The sequence below is a fragment of the Barbus barbus genome (assembly GCF_936440315.1).
Source record: "Barbus barbus genome assembly, chromosome: 30".
Taxonomy (NCBI): domain Eukaryota; kingdom Metazoa; phylum Chordata; class Actinopteri; order Cypriniformes; family Cyprinidae; genus Barbus; species Barbus barbus.
In genome coordinates this window covers 10,202,404-10,211,034 of record NC_136758.1, presented here as the reverse complement: position 1 = coordinate 10,211,034, position 8,631 = coordinate 10,202,404, and positions in this window count along the sequence as shown.

The following is an 8,631-nucleotide window of genomic DNA, read 5'->3' as shown; positions in this document are numbered from 1 at the left end:
ACAAAAAAAACAATGGGCTGCATCAATGCATGCATTGCTTTTTTGGAATATTTATCTATAGTCAAGAAAAACAAAGCAATGTGAAACTCTTTAGATACTTTGCTGTGTGTCTGCATGAGTGCAGGCTTTGTGTTGAAGGCACAGGAAGCGCAGGGGGGTTGTGGAGACCAGGCCTGGGTCAGCTTTGTCTGTCTAGCTTTCCGTCAACGGCATGATGGATCTGTAGGGTGGACAGAGGAGACAAACCCAAACAATCTACAAACTTCACTTTCTTCATGAGCGCTGTATATATATTATATATACAGACCATTCAGAAATTTTTTTTGTATTTGAAAGAAATGTCTTCTGCTGCATTCAAAGCTGCATTTATTTGATTAAAAAAATACAGTAAAAACAATCATATTGTGAAATATTATCGCAGTTTAAAAGAACTGTTTTCTATTTGAATATATATTAAATGTAATTTATTCCTGTGAAGGCAAAGCTGGATTTTCAGCAATCTCCAGTCTTTAGTGTCACATGATCCTTCAGGAATAATCAGAATATGCTGATTTGGTGAAATAGAAAAGTGTCTTCTTATTTTCAGTGTTGAAAACAGTTGTGTTGCTTAATTTTTTTTTTTCAGAATGATTTCATGAATAGAATTTTCAAAAGAACAGCATTTATTTGAAACAAACGCTTATGTAAAACTTGCTGAAGTAGTAAAGTATTAATTTATTTCAAAGGAAATCATACCGACCCCAATTTATGTTTTTTGAAAGGTAGTGTATTTCTGTAAATCTTAAACCATTTTAACTGATATTTGCATCCTTTTAATTCATTTATTTTGAAAGTAGTGGGAAAAATGTAGTCAGCAGGTCATTCTCACAAAATAAAGGATTCATATAAGAAAAATGAACTGTGAAATCTGCATAGTAAAATATTCTTCAAAGAATACCATGGTATTACTAGGTCTCGTGAATAAAAGTACAATTTTATGTCATATGCACATTCCCTTCAGGCAGTTTCCTATATGGCTCTGCTAGACTAAATCATTTTGTTAACTTCATTAGTTTCAAAACGCAAACCTGTAGCTGTGAAAAAGTGGGATTGTGTACAGTTAATCATAAAAATCTCACACAGAGCTGTTGAGAGCGGCATCACAAATCTTTGATATTATCCCTTGCATAAGTAAAAGGTCAGTAAATGCATAGTCCTCTATTTCTACAAACTCTGACTCTTGCCAAGCCCTGTTTCACCTCACTCCTCACCCTGCGACCCACAGATGAGCCATTAGTGTGTGTTTGTGTGTGTGGGATTGCCATGGGGACAGCTGGGTGTGGGAAGCTAGAGCAAACACGGCGAGGCCCGGACGGTGACTCCGACCGACTCACAGGGAGACAATAGAGGCTCCCGTCGGAGCTAATGGGGACACATGTAACGGGATTACAGCTCTGGATACTGATGGTGAAGGCTGGGGAGGGGGAGACCACATTGGTAGCTCCTGCACTTCTACACACCTCCCCCTCGTCTGTCCCTCCTGCCGTACCCTGAGAACATCCCACTCAATCACATCCCACAGACACACTCAGCCACAGCAGGCCCATTCAGAGCCTCCAGGAGCACTCCAACCTGAACGGGCCTTTCCCACAGCCCGCTCCACGGAAACCTCTGCTGCTTCTATTCAAATCACTGTCACACAAGGTAGGTTTATGACAGTGGTTTGACTATTTTTTTAGTCCAAACTTGTGAATATGAAAAAAGGCAAGCATCACTAGGGGTAGGAATTTGAACAACACACAAAAAGAAACGTATTTAGTATTTTATTGGTCAAAATACAATTAAAAATGTAATTCATACAGATAGAGACTTAAATACATATCTTACTTGATATGTTTTTTTATTTTTTATGTAATTACATTAAGTTAAATATCAGGGTCATACAACTATAACTGTTCAATTTTAGGGTCTGTAAGATTTGTGCATTGGTAAGACTTTAGCATAGGGACCAAATCTCACTATTAATTAATTGCTTATTAGCATGCCTATTAATAACATTATTAGAAAGCACATATTCTGCATGATCATATTCTGCATCCCTAATCCTACCCAATACCTAAACTTAAACATTTACCTTACTAATTATTAATAAGAAGCAAATTAGGAGTTTATTAAAGGCGAATGTCGTAGTTAATGGTTTGTTAATGGCGAGAATTGGACCTTAAAATAAAGTGCGTCCCGCATTGACATACAGCGCCATTGCACTATGGGTGTCCCGAGTTCGAATCCTAACATTCTGATCCTGCCCCACTATCTCTCTCCCACAGCTCTGATCTGTCCTATTATAATAAAGGTGAAAATGGCAACAACAACAAAAAAAATAAAGTGTGACCAGTGCATTTATTTAAAGCATTTATATTTTATTTATGTAAAACTAATAATCATTTTTAGGATTCTTTGGTAAATTTAAATTTCAAAGGAATTTAAGTATTTATTTGAAATAGAAATCTTTTGTAACATAAATGACTTTTGAATAGCCTAATTTAATACATCCTTGCTGAATAACAGTAATAACTTCTTTGAAAAAAAACTTACTGGTCCAAATTTTTAAATGGTAGTGTATATACAGATATCATAATGTAGACAAAAATGATTAAAAAGGATGAAATTCATGAAAAGAAAACTTTTCAACTAGTTTGGCATAATATTTAATCATTATAAAAAGATTACAATTAATAAATTGTGTTGAAATTTTATAAACATTTGATTCACATGTGGTGCGACCAACATGCAGAAACACACAGGAATCATTTTAAGTTTTTGTTAAAAACTTTTTTTTGTTCTATTTTATTTTTTATTCTGTGTTGTTTTCTATTTTAAAAAAACAAACAAACTGTGTATTCAGTCTTTTTATTCTATTGTGTTTTCCATTTAAATTGTTCACAACCACAAAATAAATAACATGAACTTCAAGAGTACATTTCTAAGAACATGGCATGTAGATTAGTATATATATATATATATTTTTTTTACTTATTCCAACACTGTACCATGGCACTGTCACAGTATATTCTAAGTGCCTGTATTTAAGATTTTCACCTGACAAAGCATTTTTTGGGTGTTGGTGGTGGAAATCAGAAACTTGGGCTTGGGCTCATAATTAACCTCTCAGAACACAACCACTCAGAACCGCCTAACAGCTGCATAGCAGCATGCTGAAAACCACTCAAAACACCTTAGCAACCACTCAGCAACGCCCTAGCAACCATCCACAACACCATAGTATTGAGACATTGACTTTTGCACTTGCTAGCACCGCTTCCATTTTTTCCCCCAGGAATGTAAATATCGAGTTGACATTTATGATTGAGTAGGAGGTCCAGGCTAAGCTGCTAGGCAGTCCTTCCTCTCCTTTTTCTCCCGCAGCCAAATTCCTACACTCCTTCCAAGACACCCAGTCAATTAATAAGACATCGTCTCCACCCCTTTGCAGCCCCCTGCACAAGAGGCCACCCAGGAGCGGGCGGCCCCGTCTCTAAAGCAGCTTCTCTGGTGGCCCAGTAGAATGCCAGGCAGACAGGAGGGAAGGGCCCCGGGACCGAGCTGGAGAAGAAAAGAAAAAGTCCCATCATTGCTCGCCAGGGCAGCCTGGTCAAAATTTGGGGGAGACAATAGATGTAGGCCCCGTGCAGAATTCCTGTATTTCCCGCCATTGACTCTTCAACACCTCCCACCTTTGACCCCAAGCCCTTTCTGCCCTGATCAGTGCATTTTGGAGCTTGTTACCCAGATACACCCATCTGTGCTCAAATCAGCACTTCAAATGATGGATCTGTGCTTCACTGGTTTGAATCTAGTAAATTTGGTTAAATCTATTTAGTTATATAATGATCTTGATTCTTTTTTCATTTTATTTTTTTTACTTTTTTGAAAAAAATAATCTTATTACTGGCAAGTTCTGATGCGTTGATATATCTTTTGATGTACATGAGAATTGTTCAACCATAAAAATATATACTAAATTCAGTCACTCTGGCATGGTTTGTTAAAACGTTAATATAACATGTTTTTTTTAGCAGTGTTGTCTTTTGAAAGATACAATACAATGGTCTGACTCATATTCTTCTGCTTCTTCTATATATTAGTCTGATTCTTAATATATAATAGCCACCAAAAGACATCACCATGATGATAATAATAATAATCATGTTAAACATATAAATGGCAAAACATTTCATATTTCCCAATTTTCCGACATTGTTATTATTATGGTGTTGTCTTTTGAAAGAAATGCAATGTCTCATGAAAATATGTACATTATGTGAACAAAAGTCATTAAAGCGAATCTGTGGGTGTGTGTGTGCCCGAGGAAGTGTCTGGGGATATCAATGTTATATTTTAATATATAATATATACACTTATATAATATTTAATATATAATAAAAAAAGAATTACATGAGTCTTGAAAATTTTAAGTGAAACTAAATTAAATCAGTGAAAATAAACCAAACATTACAATCAAAGGCTTAATAATATTCATGGTATTCAAACTAGTTTTTTTTCTCTCTTTTTCATTTTTTTTTCTTTAGTAAAGCAAGAATATTTGAATAAAACATTATTGTAGCCACTCAGAACATAATGTAAACTGAAAACATAGAAAACTGTTTTTGTTCCTACCAAAACGTCAGAATAAATGCACACAATACAAGAGCATCGTTGTGAATTTAGAGGTTTTATTCCATTTGTGACAATTTAAATGATATTACTCTCGTTCAATAAGATATGTATTCAAAACTTTAAAGCCCTTAATTTTTTTTTTAATAAACACCTCAAACATATTTTGAAATCACAAAACAAACAGGAAAACAGCTGCTAACAAGACCAGTTAATAAAAGGAGCGTACTTTCTGACATCACACAGACAAGGTTGATTCAACTCATCTGAGACTAAAACACTCATGCAAGACACTCCAATTCGCATTTGTATCAACACAATGGACTGATAGAAGCACGCGATCCTTGAAAATATCAACTTTCCATATTATTTCAAAAGAACAATCTTGAAAACAAAGCAATGAACACATCAACAGGGTTCAGCGTCATACTGTGTGGTGGAGTATATGGCTTATCACTTACAAAACACATACTTAGCATTAAAACTCACTATAAATAGGACTTTATTTTAGTGCTTTTAAGCGTTATAGTTTAATAATTTAATTATATTAAATTAATATGAGGAAAAACTCTAGCCCAGCTAGATAAACACCTTTTTTTTTTTCTCATGTTGAAATCTATCTCCATGTAATGGCTAAATATGAAACATCTAGTGCACAGTGAAGACTAACACAGAGTCTAGAGCTCTTATATACATCCCATAATCAATGATCATCAACACAAACTTAAAACTGTGTAAAGAGCGCCTCTTGGTGGCAGCGTTTGGTTGCACACCAGGAGGAAGAGAGTCTGTGAATGTTTACAAAACCCTTTAAATCCAAAATTCCCTTTGCAATTTAATGCAACTTGTGCTACACCAACTGGACAATAAAATGCAAAAATACATATTTCAAAACTAAGCGGCATTGCAAGACACTTCAATTTTAGATGTTTTTAGATCATCATGATCACAATATGCGAATTTGCTGCAACACCACACGAATATTATTGACAGTTACATTATCAAACCCATAAGCCCATAGACAGCAAGAACGCATATGATGTCAATTTTGCATTATGCTTTTTTGGTGGCTTTGTGGAAAGTGCAATTAAGGTATACATGGTCCATTTCTACATCAGACAGAAAAGAAAAAAAAATGAAATCATAGGATTGTGCTAGTAATTTATGCTGCTTAATATGACTCAAAACCAACAGAATTACATTTATAAATGTGCTTCACAGCAGGAACAGCTGGAAGACGGAAGCACATGGACAAGAACCGAACCAAATCAACAGATTTTTAAAGATTAAAGCTTGGTGTATGTTGAAAAAGGCTGTGATTTTGCATTAAGTTTCACTGCTACAAATGACGACTTTGGTAAAATAAAACAGATATGTAATTTATTCAATTCTAAAACCCCCTTTCTATAGATTTAGACTGAGCGGAGACTCAAACATCCAAGGCATCGCATGCATGGATACTTTCAGAAAGGAAACAGGACAGTGTTCGTCGGAGGAGACACTTGCATCAAAACAATGTACAGAGTTTGTTTTCGTTTTACATAATCCATTCAAAATGTTACGCAATTCATTTAAAACTGTCGAAAGCTATTTTCCAACACTGTATAAATATTTAATGCAACTTCAAGGTTTTTGAATAAAAGCTTTGTGACAGGGACAACAAACTTCAAAAAACTGTTTGTCCAGTCACGTTAGCCAAAGATTTAGCATACAGCCTGGCTATATACACTACCATTCAGAAGTTTGGGGTTAGTAAGATTTGTGTTAAATATTCTTAACATTTAAAGCAAGATCACCCCCTTCTAATGAACATGTTTGACTACTTGAGTAATTTCTATGAGTACAAATCTTAATGTTTAAGCATATAATGATATTCTAGGGAATTGTTTGCTTCTAATTTTATAGCAACAGTTTGGACAGGACCCTTTTCTATTCTAACATGACAGTGCCTCTGTGTATAAGACACGGTTCAAAAAGACATGATTGATTCAGTCAGTGTGGAAGAACTTGACTGGTCTGCAGAAAGCCAAGTCCTGATCCCAGCTGAACACCTCTGGTGTGACTTTATATGCAGACTTCTGAGCCAAAAACTCATCACCAAACACCATGTTCATTAGAAGGGGGTGACTCAATACTTTTGGCAATATAGTGTATTTGAATACATTTTAAAATGTAATTCATTTCTGTTATGGCAAAGCTGAATTTTCAGAATCCATTACTCCAGCATCACATGATCCTTCAGAAATCATTCTAATATGTTGATTTTCTGCTTAATAAACACTTCTTGTTAGGGCTGGGTATTGACACAAATTTCAGTGCTCAGCAGTATGATGTGCTACACAATCTAAAACTATTTTAAACAACATTGTTTCTTTGAAAAATCTAATTACATGCTCTTTTTGTACTTTTAAAAATTTATTTTTCAGTACTACTGAAGTGAACAAAAAGAAAATCTTGATATAATTTGATATAATTAATATATAATACAGTCAAAGTTATTCTCAAGATTCTTGACTCCAAGACCCCCAAATGTCCACAACAATTTAAGGCCCCATGACCTTTCCAGCTGTTCAAGCTTGATCAAGGAAAAGGATTTTTACAAATATTTGTACTAATTTTTTAGCAGATCAAATATTTTGAATTTTATTATTGAAATGCCCATGGAGTTATAAAATGCTCTTAATTTGCATGACTTTTCCACATCTATAGGCCACTGAGGCTGTCTGATTGATAACCACTGATATGCATATCAAACATTTTTATTTTAACCTAAAACTTTTTTTTTTTTTTTAAACAAAAGTTCTTGATCATCAAGTTCTTGATCAACTACCCCAGCCACTTTTTTTAGTCAATGTAAAAATGTACAGGCTACTTGCTTTTTTTAAGTTTCAAATGACAGTTTTGAACTTTCAAAGTTTGACTTTAACATCTAAAGCATAGCCACCTCTAGAACAAGGCAATTCTACTAAAGATATCATGAAACAGAATGGGAACAAGTTTCCATGCAATTCAACAAATCCATTTATAGTACATTCCAACATTAAAGTGATAGTTTAATTAAAGTGAAAGTGAAAATCCTGTCATCACGTCCTCACCCTACACTTCCAAACCTGTCTGACATTCTTTTGTCTGTTGAACACAAACAGTTGACAGTAGCCATTGACTTCTATAGCATTTTTCCCATACTATACAAGCCAATGGCTACCATCAAATGTTTGATTACCAGCATTCTTCAAAATATATTTTATGCTCAACAGAATAAAGACACTTATACAGGTTTGGAACAACTTTGGAGGGTGAATAAATGACAGAATTTTCAGAGAATGGGTGAACTCAACTCTCCAACTTCAAATCCACAGCCCCTTTAAAAACAAGGTATATCTTAAAAAGTCTAAATCAACCCATCTCCACGAGCAGATGAGCCTCCCACACCCGGTGCTATCACAGATACAAGCACACGGGCCCCTTGGTTACATTTCACCAGCAGACAACACAATTTACAAGCACCCAAGAGCACTGAAATAGGGCAACACAAATGGAGTGCACAGATCAAAGGAGTGCGTTCAGTTTAAGGGCCGATGCTCACTACGCTTTTATAAACGCGAAACGAAAACCCACGTCTGGCCTTTAATCTCATATCAGCTAAAACGAGGAAAAACCCCAAAAAACGTATCAAACCTTAAAACAAGCTCCATGTTTGTGCGATTGGATGCAGGGAGCCAGTGGGACAAACAGCAGCACGACAAACCATCCAATAAAGCATCAGTCCCCAAGGAGAGTTCAATGTAGGACTCTCTCTGCCTCCCCTCATTCCCGTTCTATTAATACACCCAAATAAAAGGAGGTGGCAGTAATGAGGGAGCTTCAGGGAGAACAGTGATGGGGAAAAGGGTGAATGCATCGGCTTTCAGACACATGAAAGTGAGCTGAGCTCCTGCAGTTCTTATTGCGCTTGTCCTTTGCACGGGTTCGAGTGGG